Raw genomic sequence first — 17,347 nt, 5'->3', positions numbered from 1 at the left:
CAATGACTTCCAATTTACTACAGGCCATCATCAGCTAAAACTTTGGCAAGCTCTTTAGTAATGAAATCTATGGTGACCAAATATTATCTTAACTCCTAATTTGCCACTTCCCTTACTATCTCCACTGGGTGCTCTAGACACTTTGAACTCCCCACCATTATTGGGTACAATTTAACCCATGTTTTTCTCTTTGCATGAAATGACCTTTTCTTTGTGTGTCCACTTTTTTTTATCCTTCAAGTCTCATTACAGGCATTTTGTTCTTAGGAAAATTTTTCTAATGGTTTAAAGTAAAATTACTTATTCCTAGTCAAATAGGGCTTACAAAGAGTTTTGGAAATTTTAGAGCTTCCTAAGAAAGTCTAACTAAACCTACTTAATAATCATGAGATACATCTGTATTAGTAATCCAATAAATTATAAAAATCCATTCATTTATTAATCATACATAAATTAAATAACCAACGGAAGAACCCTGAATTTGAATAAATAAAAATAAAACTGTCATGTTCAGAAAGTTAAAAGTTTGAACTAATCACTATTTATCAAAATGACTTCAGTGAAAGTTAGGAGATAAAATCAGAGTGAAGGGGGTTGAGGTGTCATTGAGAAGGGAGGAACAAGGACATATCACACTCTCAAAATGTTGTGTGTGTTAGGATGGACAGATTAGGTATAAGGATGAACTAGTTATAATTTGAGAGACAGAGAGAATAACAGTTTTATCAAAATCCAAGAAGAGATACAACGAGGTAGTAACTAGATAAAACATGAACAGTTATATTACTCTTGAGCTGGAAAAGTGATTTGAAATCCAGAGACGGGAAGAAAGAGGAAAAGAATAAATGCAGATGTAAATATACGCCTAAGTGATAGCTAACATATATGCGAAGATGGACACAAAGCAATCTCCTGAGAAAGAACAGTCCCTTGACTGGGTAGGAGACTTCAGGGAAGGACATCTGAAATAGCAATTGAGGATATAAAGTTGCTGATCAAGGATAAGGGAACAGATTAATGTTTTGCTTTGAGAGATCAGGTATGTGGAGATTGAGAATGTATAATGGCAACAAAGTATAAATTTTATGTAATTGTTATCAGAAGCTCTTAGAACATGAACTGATTCCAGTTTGGGAACAAGCATGTTTTAGGAAAGAGGCCTTCTGAAGGATATATACATATTTTCCTTGTGAGGCAGAAAAAACAAGGGGGTTGGGAAAGAGGATGATAGTAAGAGATACTCAGTCACGGGTATATGAGTTGGCTTTTCTTTTGGCAACAACCCTAAAATCTCAGTGTCTAATGGCAACAGGCTTTATTCTTTGCTGACAGATATGCAGGTCGGCATTAACTGTATTTGGCTCTGTTTTACTTCTCCTGTCTTTTTTTAAAAATTTTCTCTAAATTGGCATTGGTCATGTCTACTGACATTGCATTGGCCAAAGGAAGCAATTTCACATGATCAGACTTGACCAAGACATAGGGTCTCATCTTCTACACTGAGGATTGGCAAACATAAGAAATATAAAGATCTTTTAGGAAGGGAGTAAATAATTGAAAAGAATACAATGTATCACACTGAAAAGGAAAGATGTGTGATATAATGGTAGTTTATGGGTTAGAATAAAATGAAGTGGAAAAGTAACTGAAGATTAAAATAAAACAATAATAAGTTTAATGGGAAGAAATGATTGCCGCATCCTGAAATTTGATGTCAGTTGGTAGCTTATTAAAATATCTGAGGCAGACCACTTAGCAGCAATGCAAATGTGTAGGTTGTGGTCATAAGATAATGTGGCTGAAATAGTAGGCTGGTGGCATAATTCATTAGAAGTGTGGAGGACAACTAATTGTGTGACTGGAATTTGAAGTTGTTACCACATGAATTATGAAAAGATCTAATTTGATAACAAGATCAATTGGGGGATAAGAAATTTGTGAATTCCATATATGGCAGAAGGACAGAAAGCAATTCTATTAAATGTGAAAATGCCAGTAGCAAAACATATAGAATTCACTCTGCTGTTCAGCACAGATAGAAGTTGGGTCAAATATAAATTATATGGTTTGAATATATGTCTCCCCCAAATCTCATGTTAAAATGTAATCCCCGTTGTTGAAAGTGGGGCCTGGTGAAAGGTGTTTGGGTCGTGGGGTTGATCTGTTATGTCTGGGTGCTGTCCTCACAATAGTGAGTGAGTTATCTCACAAGATCTGGTCGTTGTAAAGTGTAGTGCCTCCCTCCCTACTCAGTCTCATGCTCCTAGTCTTACCATATAATGTGCCTGATCTCTCTTTGCCTTCTGCCATGATTGGAAGCTTCCTGAGGCCTCCCTATAATCAGATGCCACTATGCTTTCTGTAAAGCCTGCAGAACCATGAGCCAAATGAATCTCTCTTCTTATAAATGATTCAGTCTCAGGTATTTATATAGCCATGCAAGAATGGCCTAATACAGAAAACTTGTACTGAGGAGTGAAGTGTTGCTACAAAGATACATGAAAATGTGGAAGCAGCTTTGGGACTGGATAACAGGGAGTGTTTGGAAGAGTTTGGAAGTCTGAAAAGAAGGTAGGAACATGAGAGAAAGTTTGCAGCTTCTTTGAGACTGATTAAATGGTTGTGACCAAAATGCTGATAGCGATATAAACAGTGAAATCCAGGCTAACGAGGACTCAGATGGACATGAAAATCTTACTAGGAACTGGAGCAAAAGTCATGTGTGTTATGCCTTGGTAAATAATTTGTCTGCATTCTGTTTATACCCTAGGGATCTGCAGAAGTTTGAATTTGAGATTGATGACGTAGGGTATCTGGCAGAAGAAATTTCTAAGCAGCAGAACATTCAAGATGTGGCCTGGCTGCTTCTAACAACCTATGCTCAGATGCAAAAGCCAAAAAAAAAAAAAAAAGACTGAAATTTGGAACTTATATTTAAACAGGAAGCAGAGCATAAAGATTTGGAAAATTTGCAGTCTAGCCCTGTGGCAAAGAAAGAAAAAGATTTCTGGAGAGACGAATACAAGCAGGCTGTAGAGCAATTACTTGCTAGAGATATTTGCATAGGTGAAAGGGATCCAAGTGCTAATATCCAAGACAATGGGGAAAAGGCCTCAAAGCCATTTCAGACACCTTCACGGCAGCCCCTCCCATCACAAGTCCTGGGGCTAGGAGGAACAAATGGCTTTGGATGCCAGGCCCAGGTCCCCACTGCCTGCAAAGCTTTGGGACAATGCTTCCCACATCTCAGCTGCACCAGCTACAGCCATGGCTAAAAGGGACCCAGGTACAGCTTGGACTGCTACTTTGGAGAACATAAGCCATAAATAAGCCTTGGAAGCTTCCACGTGGTATTAAGCCTACAGGTGCACAGAGTGCAAGAGTGGTAGATTACTGGCAGCTTCCACCTAGGTTTCAGAGGATGTTGGAAAAGCCTGTGTGTCCAGGCAGAAGCCTGCTGCAGGAGCTGACTAATCACAGAGAACCTGTACTAGGGCACTGCAGAGGAAAAATGTGGGTTTGGAGGCCCCACAAAGAATCCCCACTGGAAAACTCACTAGTGGAGTTGTGGGAAGAAGGCCACCATCCTCCAAATGCAAGAATGGTAGAACCACTGGCAGCACGCACTGTGAACCTGGAAAAGCTGCAGGCCTACAACTCTAGCCCATGAGAATAACCTCAGGGACTGCACCTTGCAAAGGCACAGGGGCAGAGCTGCCCAAGGCTTTGGGAGCCCTGCACCAGTTTGTCCTGGATGTGGGAGAGGGAGCCAAAGTATATTATTCTGGAGCTTTAAGATTTAATGACTGCCCTGCTGGGTTTCTGATTTGTGTAGGGCCTGAGCCCCCTTCGTTTGGCCCATTTCCATCTTTTGGAATGGGAATGTTTACCTAATGCCTTTATCCCCATTGTATCCTGGAAGTCAGTAACTTTTTAATCTTATTTCACAGGCTCATAGATGAAATCTTATCTCAGATAAGATTTTGGACTTTTGAGTTAATGCTAGAATGAGCTAAGATTTGGGGGGACTGTTGGGAAGGCATGATTGTATTTGGCAATGTAAGAAGGACATGAGTTTGGGGGGCTGGGGCAGAATGATACAGTTTGAGTATATGTCCCCACCAAATTTCATGTTGAAATGTTGGAAGAGGGGCATCACGGGAGGTGTTTTTGGTCATGGGAGCAATTTCTCATGGTTTTGTACTGTCCTCACAAGATCTGGTTGTATAAAGTGTGGCACCCCCCGACCATACACATATTCTCTCTGTCTCTCATTCCCATCCTCATTATGTGACTTATCTGCTCACCCTTTACCTTCTGCCAAGATTGAAAGCACCAGAGCCCTCCCCAGAAGCAGATGGCACTGTGCTTTCTGTACTGCTTGCAGAACTGTGAACCAATTAATTTTCTTTTCTTATAAATTACCCAGTCTCAGGTATTTCTGAATAGGAGTGCAAGAATGGACTAATACAAAACACATGGGCTATTTCAAGTAGGATGTATGTTGTGAAAATACAAGGGAGTTCGACACGAAGGATCATTATTCATCAGTCCAAGTTGGGTTTATCCACTGAAAGGAAATCTGCCTTGAAGGAATATTATTGTTTAAAGTTATCCTTAGAAATATTGAATGTACTCAGGCCATCAAAGTAAATTTTTGTGTATTTGTTAGTATTTTTGCTAACATTCTAAGGTTAATTTACATCAAAATGAATTTAAGATCTCAGAGTTCTTTCACAATTTAAACAAACACTGTTATGTGTGTCTTGAAAAACTTTGAAAGCCCTTGTTCCAGTTTACTGCTATTTACGCAGGTTTTGAGTTTTTAACATTGCAAATAACATAACATTTTTACCTTAGAAAAAAGGAAATTTTAATATTAAAACTCATAGATACTGGCTTGGTTCCAATGAATTTTTAAACAAGCCCTTCAAAATTCTTGTCACACATTTATTGAAAAAACAAAAACAACCAAGTTCCAAACAAGCAAATTTATTAATCTAAAAGGTTACATTAGTTGTCTGTTGCCACATAACAAATCACACCAATAACGAATGGCTAAAAACCACTGACTTTTATCTCATAATTTCTGTGGGTCAGGCATCTGGACATGGTCCTCTGCTTCTAAGTATACCGCAAAGCTGCAATCAAGGCATTAGCCAGGGTTTGTGGTCTCCTCCGATGGCTTAATTAAAGAAAGATTCAACTGCAAGCTCATTCAGTGATCACTGATAGCATTCAGTTCCTGAAGATTGTTAGACTGAGGACCTTAGTTCTTCACTGGCTGTTAGGCAAAGGATCCTTTAATTTGTTGCCATGGGTGCTCTCTCATATGGCAGTTTCTCTTTATTGATTATGTAAGCCAAAAAGGTAATAAAGTCTGTAAGCAATATAGAAGTCTTGATATTTTATAACCCAATCACTGAAGTAACTTCCTTCTGCTTTGTCATATGTTATTGGTGAAAAGCAAGTCACATGTCTCTCTCTCACTCAAGTCTTGAGTATTGATTCTACAAGGACATGAGTACCAGGAGGTGTGGATCACTTGGAACCATTTTACAAGTATACCTGCAACGTAAGTAGGTCTCCACAGATGTAAAAATGTATCTGTACTTTGCCTGGGTTCAGAATATCAACCATCTATGATCTTTTCATAGGTTTATGATCATGACTTTTTTAAAGACATTAAACAACCCATAACTTATTTAACACTGGCTATAACAGATATAATTTATTACTATAATGAAAGCTGTATGTCTTTGGGCTATGCCTCCTGTGCTCCAGGAAGGCCTCAATAAAGGTATTCACTTACCAATGTTGTTTCTCAAACAAATTTAACTATTTCAACTGGCCATCATTGGAAACAATTGTTGAAAGTTCAATTTGAGATAATTGGAGAATAGATCACTCACAAACAAGAAAACAAAGAAACTTCATCTAAGAATGTGATCGTCATTCATTTATTCTACCCTGGATAGTCTATTAAGTGTCAGCTTTCCAACTTTAATAGGGTTCCCCATTAAAGGCAGTTTAGCCCTTTTTTTGCAGATACTCCTGTGACCTGATTTGTTAGAACTTCTAAAACTATTTTTAGTGTAACTGTTTTGACTGCAAACAGTAACATTATCAAAACAAACAGTTAATAAGGTCCTACCAAGAGCCAGACACTTTAAATCCCTTACCTCCCTTAATTCATTGCAATAATCCAAAATACAAAGGAATTATAAAATGCAGATTTTAATTAATTTAAGAAAAATATAGCTAACGGTTAAGACTGGAACAGATGACTTTGAAACACCTTCTGTGTACTGGAAAGTTACATTCCCTTCTAGTCCCAAATTCTTTAGATATGGCATTAAAGGTAAATGCAGAGAATAATTACAATAAAGTACCTCTGTAAAGCACCATTCATATGAATAGCTCAAAGCACTATTTTGCGTTACCTCATTAATCTTTGTGGTATCCTACTGAGTGAGGGTGGCAGGGATTTTATTTCACTTTTATGGATTTTTTTTATAAGTGAAAAAAGAACTTTAACTTTCGGATGCCTTCTCCACAGCATATCAATGACTGCTTGAACTGAAAGGTGGTAGGCTTAGATCTCCTATTCCAAAATACTTCATTAATTGTTAAATCATTCTTTTAATTAATAGTTGCTAAGTGCAAAAGAATACTGTGTAATTATTGAGATGAAGGCTCTGAAAGACACCTACAATATGAGAAAAACATTAGGCTCAGTGTTTGTAATGGAAAAGATAGGCATTGGGGAACATAGAAAGGTTTGAATTGGGGGTAACAAAATAAAACCTGCAACCTAACATTTTGCACATGTATATATATACATATATACACACACATATATACACACATATATACATATAACACATATGCATATATATAAAGGCTTGTAACTGTCATCGTTCCCTTCCTTTCATTGCCTTCCTAGCTTGTACTTAAACTTCTTTGGATATTCTGTCTTCTTTGTTCTTGATTTACTCTTTCAATTTGTTGGTGTATGTCTGCAAGTAACTTTTCAGATAAGGATATGTGGCAGGTACGATTTCCTATCTTTAATAATATATTAATATTTTAAGATTTGAATTTGGAAGGCACACAACTCAAAGAGAAAAATCACTTCCATTTAAACATTTGCAGGCATTTCCTTTGTCCATTGTTTTTTAACATGCAATTTGCTGATGCAAACTCTGATGCCATTGTAATTTTTATTCACTTTTGTTTTCATTTTCATTCCTGTTTTGTGTTGTTTTGGGCTTTTAGCTCTGTTAGCTATTTGTCACTTTCTTCCTTTCTGGTATGTGGAAAAACTGTGTGTTGTTTAGCTGAAGTTAATGTGTGCTAGTCAGTCTATTTGTATGTGCTTAATGCCTTTCTACTTAATGAGCCTATAATTTTAAGTCTCACATCATTTTTTATTAATACATTTTTTGCTATTATTTTTGACGTCAATCTTATATTTTCTCTTTTCAGAAACTCATACTATTTGTGTGTTTCACTATCTGAAGTATAAGTATGTTTCCCCAATTTTTAATACTTTAATTGCATTGCTCTAAATTTTAGATTTTTTCTCAATTCATCTCTCACTTTTTCAAACATCATTCATTTTCAATTTTTGTATCATTTTTCCTATTTGTTATAGAAGCACATTCTTTTTTATATATGCAAAATCTAGAATTTTTAAAATGATACCAATTAGAAATAACTTTTCTTCTCCAATGTTACAAATATTCTTTTCATCTGGGGCCAGCAATTGATTTTCTTATTTGTCTTGCAAGACTTTTTTACATGTATTTTAGTTTTTGAAAATCACCTATTTTCAATAATCACAGTGACTTTTAAGCAGGTAAACTTTGGTTAATAGTAACCTGTGAGAAATTTAGTTATTATGTAGGGAATCCCCCAACCTGTATCATCAAAATTATGTGGCGATTCCTTTGTGTGGTACAGATACTCAGATATTCTATTAACCCATTTCTCCAAAGACTTTTGGCTCAACTTCTTTAGTGATGACTTTTTTTTAAAAAATCTGCATTATTATTAGTAGTAGTAGTATTATTTTGTAAATGGACAAGAAATGGTGGGGCAAAGGTGAGTGAACCATTACACTTCCATGTGTTCAACACCTCTATTTACCACCCTCCATTTCACATAGCTGCCTCTGCTATCACTGTATTCCTGGTTCAGAATCACTCTGTATTCTTCAGAAGCATTCAATTGTATCTTCTGTTATTGTTAAGCTTTTTTCAAATTTGTTTTTATTTTATCAGTACATTCATTTTATTTTTTGTCTTCCTGAGAATTTTTAGAAATTCTTATTCATGCATATTTTTCATTACATATCTTTTATTGATGGAAAAATACACTTTTCTAGTATACTCTTATTTTAATGTATTTTTTTTCAAATACATTGTATCCTTATTGGTATGTTACACACACAATATGCATAGTATTTTTAAAATTTTATTTTCTCTGACTTTTTATAATGCAATTTCTGTATTGTATTTAAATTTCATTTTTATTTATATATTTAAAAGTAAAATATTTTATAATTTTAACTGAAATAAATTACGTGCAAATGCTTGACATTATTTGTGAAGTGTGTTAGTTTACTGTTATAATTTTTTTATTGTATCCTGAAATAGAAGAGATTATCGACATATGTCCCTTATCTACCATTTTAAATCCTAAATTGACACCTTTGTTTTCTTTTGTAATCAGCGAAGTGACATGATCAGAGCTATGTTTTGGAAAATAACATAATAATGGATTGGAATGGGCATACAAAATATATTAAGGCTGTGTCTGTTCAAGGTGTAAATAAATAAATAATAAGGATGAGAGCAGTGAAAATGGGAAGTAAGAGCTTTTTAGAGTTGAATCTTTTGAATCCGTAAACCAGCAGTGTGATTCTGAATCAAGTTTTGCTATCCATCAGCTGTGAAAATTAAAGAAAAACCAGTATAACAAATACCATGTAAGATCAAATCGGAAAAAGGCACATGATTAAAATACAGATTTAAAAAAAAATTATTGTGAAAAAAGATCATATTTTCAGAAAAGTACACACACCTGTAAGTACAATTTCACAAGTCTTTATAAAGTGATCACCTGCTCTGCTTATTATGAGAACATACAAACTATAGCAAAACTTAGTAGTATAAAACATTTATTTATTATGCTTATGAAATCTGTGAGCAAGGAATTTGGACAGGGCAGGAAGATATGGCTTCTCTGCTCCACTGTGTCTGGCTGCAAATGGAAGCTTGGAAGCTCATTCACTCATTAGTCTTGTGATGAATACTGGCTGTTTCCTGGAGGCCTCAGTTTCTCTCCACTATGGTTTCTTCATGCAGTCTCTTGTCTTGGGCTAATTGGGCATCCTTCCACCATGGTAACTGGATTCCAATGACAAATGTCCTAACATAGAGAGCAAGGTATAATTTTTACCCCATTCATAACCCAACTTAACATCATATACTATTTGATCTTACCCTCAGATCAATAATTAAAACATCAGACCTGGTACAGTGGCTCACTGCTTTAATCCCAGTATACTGAGAGGCCGAGGCAGGAGGATCACTTGAGGCCAGTAATTCAAGGCCAGCCTGAGAAACATAGTGAGACCCCATTTCTATAAAAAGTAAATACATTTTTTAAAAAAGAATTAAAACATTGCCAACAGGGTATTTTTGATCCCAAATCTCTGCATTGCCTTGTAGGTAATTACTATTCTTACTTTATGATGGTTGCTTATTTGCATTTCTTTACCTTTGCATGTATCCCTAATTGATATATGTTAGTCTGGGACAACCTTGGAATAATACTTTAAGACTATAATGAGGACGGGAGCAGTGGCTCACACCTGTAATCCCAGCATTTTGGGAGGCCGAGATGGGTGGATCAAGAGATCAGGGGTTCGAGACAAGCCTGGCCAATATGGTGAAACCCTGTCTCTACTAAAAATACAAAAATTAGCCAGATGTGGTGGCACACGCCTATAATCCCAGCTACGCAGGAGGCTGAGGCAGGAGAATCGCTTGAACCTGGGAGGCCAAGGTTTCAGTGAGCTGAGATCGCACCACTGCACTCCAGCCTGGGTGACAGAGCGAGACTCTATCTCAAAAACAAACAAACAAAAAAGACTATAATGACTCTTTTGTTTCTTGCCTTTCTCAAACAATGTTATACATATGAGATTCATCCATGTTTCTGCATTTGAGAATGGTGTGATGAGACAGTTCCCTTATATGGACATAGCCTGATCAATTGGCATCTTGTGATTGGACAAAACTTGACTACTATTGAAACTGACCCAATAGTCCCATAGACAGTTCCTTTTGGATAAAAACATAGAAATTGATCCTTCTGATCTTAAAGCTTGAAACTTATATTTGTTTTATCTGAGTTCCTTCCTCAGGAAAGGACACCTAGGCCTCTCAAAAAGTATGAAAGAACTGAAACTCACTAGATAACTGTATTCACACAATGAGATGTTAGACTCCTCATTTTGTTTCCTTATACCTCCCTAGCCCCTGTTTTCCAATGCATTGTTACATTTTTTTCCTACTATATACACCCCTAATTTTAGCTGGTCAGGGAGATGGATTTGAGACTCACCTCCCATCTACTCAGCTGCAACACCTAATTAAAGCTTTCTTCAATGGCAATACTGGCCATCTCAGTCATTGGCTCTCTGTCATGAGCAACAAGACCTAGACCAAACCCCTTGTGTTTCAGTAACACTATGATTGGTTGAGACTCAGCTATCTGTTATAAGAATATACTCTTAAATTAGATTGCAATTTATTTACATGCTAAGTTAGGTTGCAGTTCACTACATAGGAACTCAAAGTACAAATGCAACCTCAGGCCAAATTTAGTTTAATTTAACAATTCTTTCATTTCTGTCAGCCTCTCAATTTTGAGAGATTTACCAAAACCCTAGGCATTAATTCCACTCTCCATCACCATCATAATGAATTTGTTTGGTGTCACTGTGTAATTCACAATTCATGGCTTCAGGTCAGTTGAATGTTTCTTTATGTTCTCTTTTGATTATTCTGTAATAAGATCATTTTACATATAACAGATGACTGCATTCAAGCGCTTAAGACCCTTAAGAGTATATGGTATAACAGGGAGACTATTATAATGGCTATCAAAAGGATAATGCTAAGAGTCCAAAGTATGCTTCCTTATAGGAATCCCCACAAATTGAACAGCTCAAAATCAAATACATCAAAATTGAGCCAGAATATGAATCTACATTTTTTTTAACAAAGTAGGTTTTTTTTGTGGATTTCTTACCTCTGAGTTTCTATCATACTAGGTATATTTATCCAAGGGCAGTAGTAGGTCTTAGTTATTACACAGATTCCCTCTATTTAACCAACAGACAGTCCAAAGCAATCATGTTATCTAAAACACCTTTAGCAAAAATTTAAAGATGTTTTCTGGGCAACTGTAGCCATTGCAGTAGAGGTGGCTATAGTAATGTTTGAGACAGATTTCTGATCATAATACCATTTAGATTTATGACAGAATAGGGAAGAAGGTGTCTACAAAATGATGCCCATTTACAGGGATTTATGATTGCTTGCAAATTGTTCCTTATTCCATGGTGACAATTAAAAGGTGTTCAGCTTCCAATTGTTCATGGGGTGACAGTGGTACCGACAGAATCCCTCATCCACATTGGCCCCTTATCTTCCAGTTATTAAGACATGTATTTGGCTACATATTTCGTTGAACATTAAATGCTCCACAGACAAACAATATATCCTAGAGGGGCACAGCAGACAGTTCCCTGTGAGATGCCTTGTGTGTTAGGTGTCACTAGTAGGAAAGCTCTAGTAATAGTTCTCTAAGGCTTCATTAGTGAATCATTTCATGGCCGGAGGCTACCAATAATTAAAGGATTAGGGTTATAAATTTGGCTACAAACTTTTAATTTATATTTTGAATTGTGGTTTTCTTATCCATTTTCTGGCATAATTTAAAGTTAAAAATATCACTATATACTTTGCTTACTATTAGATTTTAAAAAATCTAAATTTATGACTATAACAGCCTAACTTTATAAAAAGAATCAAATATTGCACTTGGAATATCAGTGAAATTTGTTACAGGGTAAGCCAGAGAATCCTTGAAACTATAGATCATGAAGTCTTAATTATTGCATTATCTTTCCATGTATAAACAATAACAACAACAACAACAAAACGGGAAAAAAGAAAGGGAACAAAGGTTTCCTAATGACAGAGGTAAGAAATCTTGACCTGTAATCCTGAGAAAACTATCCATATTTAGGATGTCTTCTGTTTCTGAGGAAAAACCTTCCTGATGAGTTTCACCTTGAGGTCTTTGATACGGTTTGGCTGTGTCCCCATCCAAATCTCATCTTGAATTGTGGCTCCCATAATTCCCAGATGTCATGGGAAGGACCCAGTGGGAGGTAATTGAATCATGGGGGTGGGTCTTTCCCGTGCTGTTCTTGTGATAGTGAATAAGTCTCATAAGATTTGATGGCTTTATAAAGGAGAGTTCCCCTGCACAATCTCTCTTGCCTGCTGTCATGTAAGATGTGACTTTGTTCATTACTTGCCTTCTGCCATGATTGTGAGGGCTTGCCCCAGCCACACGGAACTGTGAGTCAACTAAGCCGTTTTCGTTTATAATTACTCAGTTTCAGGTATGTCTTTATTAGCAGCATTACAACAGACTAGCACAGTAAATTGGTACCAGGTACTAGGGTGCTGCTGTAAAGATACACACAAATGTGGAAATGACTTTGGAACTGGGTAAGAGGCAGAGGTTGGAACAGTTTGGAGGGCTCAAAAGAAGACAGGAAGATGTGGGAAAATTTGGAACTTCCTAGAGACTTGTTGAATGGCTTTGAACGAAATGCTTATAGTGATAGGGACGATAAGATCCGGCTGAAGTTGTTTCAGATGGAGATGAGGAACTTGTTGGGAACTGGAGTAAAGGTCACTCTTCCTATGCAAAGAGACTGGTGGCATTTTGCCCCTGACCTAGAGATCTGTGAAATTTTGAACTTGAGATAGATGATTTAGGGTATTTGGTGGAAGAAATTTCTAAGCAGCAAAGAGTTGAAGAGGAAGTAGAGCATAAAAGTTTGGAAAATGTGTAGCCTGATTATGCAATAGAAAAAAAAACCCATTTTCTAGGAAGAAATTCAACCCAGCTGCAGGAATTTTCAGAATTTGCATAAATAACAGGGAGCCTAATGTTAATCACCAAGACAATGGAGAAAATGTACCCAGGGCATGTCAGAGACCTCAGCAGTCCCTTCCATCACAGGTCCAGAAGCCTAGGAGCTAAATAAGGTTTCTTGGGCCAGGCCCCGGGTCCTCTTGCTGTGTGCAGCCTAGGGACTTGGTACCCTGTGTCCCAGTCATCCCAGTCGCTCCAGCCATGGCTAAAAGGGACCAAGGTACAGCTCACACCATGGATTTAGAGGGTGCAAGCCCCAAGCCTGGACAGCTTCCACATGGTTTTGAGCCTGTGGGTGCACAGAAATCAAGAATTTAGAGTTGGGAGCCTCCACCTAGGTTTCAGAGGATGTATGGAAATGCCTGGATGTCCAGGCAGAAGTTTGCTGCAGGGGTGAGGTCTTCATACAGAACCTCTGCTAGCACAGTGTGGAAGGGGAATGTGGAGTAAGAGCCCCCACACAGAGGCCCCACTGGGTCACTGCCTGGTGGAGCTGTGAGAAGAGGGCCACTGTCCTGCAGTCCTCCTCAACCCCAGAATGATCGATCCACCAACAGCTTGCACCCTGTGCCTGGAAAAGCTGCATATGCTCAATGCCAGCCTGTAAAAGCAGCCAGGAGGGGGGCTGTACCCTGCAAAGCCACAGGGGCAGAGCTGCCTATGATGATGGGAACCCATCTCTCTTGCATCAGCATTACCTGGATGTAGGACATGGAGTGAAAGGAGTTCATTTTGGAGCTTTAAAATCTTATTGCCCTTTTGGATTTCAGACTTGCAAGGGGCCTGTAGCCCCTTCATTTTGTTCAATTTATCACATTTGGAACAGCTGTATTTATCCAATGCCTGTACCCCCATTGTATCTAAGAAGTAACTAATTTGCTTTGGATTTTACAGACTTATAGGCGAAAGGGACTTGCCTTGTCTCAGATAAGACTTTGGACTGTGGACTATTGAGTTAATGCTGAAATGAGTTGAGACTTTAGGGGACTGTTGGCAAGGCATGATTGGTTTTGAAATGTGAGGACATGAGATTTGGGAGGGGCCAGGGATGGAATGATATGATTTGGCTGTTTCTCCACCCAAATTTCATCTTGAATTGTAGCTCCCATAATCTCCATGTGTCATATGAGGGACCTGGTGGGAAGCGATTGGATCATGGGGGGTGGTTTCCCCCATGCTGTTCTTGTGAAAGTAAATAAGTCTCAAGAGATATGATGGTTTTATAAAGGGGAGTTCCCCTGCACACGTTCTCTTGCCTGCCACCATTGAGACATGACTTTTCTCTTCATTTGCCTTCTGCCATGATTGTGTGGCCTCCCTAGTCATGTGGAACTGTGTGTCAATTAAACCTCTCTCCTTTATAAATTACCCAGTCTCAGGTATACCTTTACTGGCAGTGTGAGAATAGACTAATACATTCTTCAATGAGTATATTGGCCCAAGAGTCTGGACGGGACCTTTTGCATGGATCCAACATGTGGATCTAACACTTGAAGCATTGAAGTTTTGCTGCAGTGAGGGTGGTTAGAAGTAATTTGTATGGTATCTTCTAAGGGGGCTCAAGGTAAGTCTTTTTCAGAAGTAATTTCCAGAAGACACAATCTCTGGGTTCTAGATCATGAAGAGTCTGTTTGTCATCAGTTGGTGGATCACAAAGGGCTTCTTCTATCTAGTGAAAATACCCTTTGGCATAATGCATCAAATTTATATCAGAGTTTATGAGTGTGAGATAGAAGAAGTTCTAGTATTAAGGGCATGTTACTTCTAGTAACTATTTCATAAAACTATATTTTCCAATGAGAGTGGATCTGATTGCTATTAATGGGTAATACTTGTTACCAAGGTAATTTAATCAATTAAATTAGCTTTACCTAGTGCCATTGTATTTGTAATATATTATTTAACTATTTTACAATATGTCCTGTGAAACAAGTTCTGCCATTGAAGATTTCTCCAGAAATATCCTATAAGTATAACACATATTCTAATAACATTTCAGCTACTGTTATAGCATCAGCTTTCCTACATGAGAGAACTTCTGTATAACAAGAAACATGCATTGAAGGTAGCAATTGAATAAAATAAATCTATAAGTGTTTAAATGATCAGGCAGGTACCAGGGTTGTATTACGTGTTTTCTTTGTCTTACCAGGATTATGGGTTTGACAAACCAAATATTGGTTATAAATAATTTTAAAAATTTTAGAAACTTCACCCCACTAATATTTTAAAATAATTCTTATAATTCTGTATACTCCATGATGAGTCACAGAGTACAAAGTTTTAATACTGGAAGCCCTAAATACTCTGGAAGGGCCAGGTGGCCATTTGAGCTCTCCATGAGCCTACACTTAATATTGTGTTTACATTCTTTTAAATTTTGTTTCTCCAATTCAGGTGCATATCACTGTTTATTTAATTCCTTATCATATGTAATATGTTAGCCTGTTCTTGGATCACTATAAAGAAATAGCTAAGACCGAGTAATTTATAATGAAGAAAGTTTTAATTGGCTCATGGTTTTTCAGGCTGTACATGGAGCATGGTTCCAACATCTGCTTCTGGTGAGTGCTCAGGAAACTTATAGTCATGGTAGAAGGCAAAGGGGGAGCAGGCAAGTCACATGGTGAGAATGAGAGCAAGATAGAGAGAGTCTGGTTGCAGTGGCTCATGCCTATAATCTAGCACTTTGGGAGGTTGACATGGGAGGATTTCTTGGGCCCAGAAGTTCAAGACCAGCCAGAGCAACATAATGAGACCATGTCTCTACCAAAAATAACTAAAAAATTAGCTGGCTAAGGAGGTATATGCCTGTGGTCCAAGCTACTGAGGAGGCAGAGGTGGGAGGATTGCTTGAGCCCTGCAGTTTGAAGGTGCAGTGAGCCATGATCATGCCATGTGTGAGTGACAGAGTGAGATCCAGTCTAAAAAATATAAATAAAACAAAACAAAAACAAAGGAGGGAGGGGGTATGTGCCACACACTTTTAAACTACCAGATCTCATATGAACCAGCAGGACAAGATCTCACTCATCAGCAAGAAGATTGTGCTAAGCCATTCATAAGGGATCTGCCCTCATGATCCAATACCTCCACTAGGTCCCACCTTCAACATTGGGGATTACATTTACCTTGAGATTAGAAGGGAAAAATACAACCAAACTATATTATTTCTCCCCTTGGCCTCAAAATCTCATGAACTTCTTACATTATAAAATATAATCATCCCTTCTCAACAGTCCCCCAAAGTCTTAACTCATTCCAACATCAAGTCCAAGGTTCCAGGTTTTATCTAAGATGCATCACCATCTACCTATGAGTCCATAAAATCAAAATCAAAACAAGTTATATACTTCCAAGATACAATCCTGGTACATACATTGGGTAAATATTTCCATTCAAAAAGGCAGAAACTGGCTTAAAAAAAATGGGGGTGGGGGTGGTCAGAAGGTCTCAAGCAAGTCCAAATCCCTGTAAGCCAGACCTTAAAACTTAAAGCTCCAACATAATCCTTGACTCCATGTCCTCTAACCTGGTGTGAAAAGTGGGCTCCCAAGGCCTTGGATGGCTCCTTCACTGTGACTTTGCAGGGTTCATTCTCTTGTGGCTGCTTCCACAGTTTGGAGTTGAGTGCCTGCAGCTTCTCCATGCTCAGGACAGAAGCTGTTGGTGGCTCTACAATTCTGGGATCTGGAGGGCCACATCTCCCTTCCCACAGGTCTACCAGGCAATGCCCCAGTGGACACTCTATAAGGGAGCTCCCGTCTCATGTTTCCCCTTGGCATTAAGCTAGTAGAGTATTTCTATAGGGCCTCTGACCCCATGGCAGACTTCTGCCTGGGTACTCAAGCTTTCTTATACATCCTCTGAAATCTAGGTGGAAGCTGCCAAGCCTCATTCACTCTTACATTCTTTGTGTGCCCAGGCTTAATACTACATGGAAGCTTCTAAGGCTATGGCAGCTTGTACTCTACAGAGTGGCAACCTGAGCTATACCTGGAGTCCTTTAAACCCAGGCTGGACACAGTACAGCTGGGATGGGAGGAGCAGGTTCCTAGGGAAGTATAGGACAGTGGTGGACTCAGAACATGACCCA

The 17,347-nt window shown here is 38.1% G+C and overlaps 1 pseudogene; it reads left to right on the top strand.

Annotated features, from left to right (window-relative positions):
- Positions 1 to 893: 893 nt before the first annotated feature.
- The window catches only part of LOC129013271 (ubiquitin-ribosomal protein eS31 fusion protein-like), a 46,972-nt pseudogene continuing 30,518 nt past the window's right edge, over positions 894 to 17,347 (top strand).

Source organism: Pongo pygmaeus, chromosome 15 (genome assembly GCF_028885625.2).
Source record: "Pongo pygmaeus isolate AG05252 chromosome 15, NHGRI_mPonPyg2-v2.0_pri, whole genome shotgun sequence".
Classification (NCBI taxonomy): Eukaryota; Metazoa; Chordata; class Mammalia; order Primates; family Hominidae; genus Pongo; species Pongo pygmaeus.
Note: the sequence above shows the minus strand (reverse complement) of the source record. Positions and strands in the feature narration are given on the sequence as shown.